Genomic DNA, 1,326 nt, shown 5'->3' with positions numbered 1-1,326 from the left:
TGTCAATCTAAGTACACCAGAAATTTGTTGAAGAATTTGGAATGCAAGATTGTTCAAGTGCATCCACTCCTATGGCCACTGCAACAAAATTGGATAAGGATACTAGTACATCAGTAGATATTACTGATTACAGAGGTATGATTGGCTCATTACTCTATCTAACTGCAAGTAGACCTGATATCATGTATGCTACCTGTCTTTGTGCAAGATTTCAAGCAGATCCAAGAGAACCTCACTTAACAGCTGTGAAAAGAATTTTCAAATACCTTAAGGGTACAGCTGATCTGGGATTCTGGTATCCTAGAGAATTAGACTTTAAGCTAATAGGTTACTCAGATGCAGATTTTATAGGTTGCAAAATTGACAGGAAAAGCACAAGTGGAAGCTGTCAATTTATTGGAGGCATATTAGTTTCTTGGTTTAGCAAGAAACAGAAGTCAATTTCCACATCAACTGCGGAAGCAGAGTACATTGTTGCAGGAAGCTGTTGTGCACAGATTCTTTGGATGAAGAATCAGTTACTGGATTATGGGTTAACATATTCTAAAATCCCTATTTACTGTGATAATCAAAGTGCTATTGCTATGATAGGTAATCCAGTTCAACACTCAATGACAAAGTACATCAGCATTAGGTACCACTTCATAGGGGAACATGTGGATGAAGGTACAGTGGAATTGCATTTTGTTCCAACAGATCAACAACTAGCAGATATCTTCACAAAACCACTATGTGAAGCAACCTTTACTAGATTGGAAAATGAACTTGGAATGGTTTCAGGTTCTTTTTCTAAATCTGCTTAGTTTATGTTCTGATACATCAGACTTTATGATCAGTATTTACAGATATTACTGTCTTTGTGAATTCTGTGCCTAAATTGAAAATTTGCTTAAATGCTGATTGTTGTCTGATGTGAATTTCTAAACTCTGATAGTGATATGAATGTTTATGTGACTATTCAATCCAATGAGGATAATTTTGCTAGACGTTGAACTAGTAGTCTTTAATATACTAAAGATCTCATGTCTGAAGTAATCGTTTATGTGGAAATCTCTTAACACAAGCAAATTCTAATATTGAGCTTAGTTAAGTTTACTTTGTGTATCTTATTATTAAGTCAAAAACTAGACTAGTGCTTCTTATTTGTTAAGTTCTGATGTTAGTAAATCTGGTGAATGAACTAAGTGCTGATAAGCCTCACTTATCAAAAGAAAAAGAAAAGAAAAGAAATAAAAATCAGGTACTCCTTTGAGATCTAGAGTAAAAAATATGGAAGGGAAGACCCAAGTGCATTGCTGGTATTAAGTAATATGCATTATAAAAGCA

The sequence above is a fragment of the Apium graveolens genome, chromosome 10 (assembly GCF_009905375.1).
Source record: "Apium graveolens cultivar Ventura chromosome 10, ASM990537v1, whole genome shotgun sequence".
In the NCBI taxonomy this organism is placed as follows: Eukaryota; Viridiplantae; Streptophyta; class Magnoliopsida; order Apiales; family Apiaceae; genus Apium; species Apium graveolens.
The sequence above is the reverse complement of the archived record's forward strand: the minus strand, read 5'-3'. Positions refer to the sequence as shown.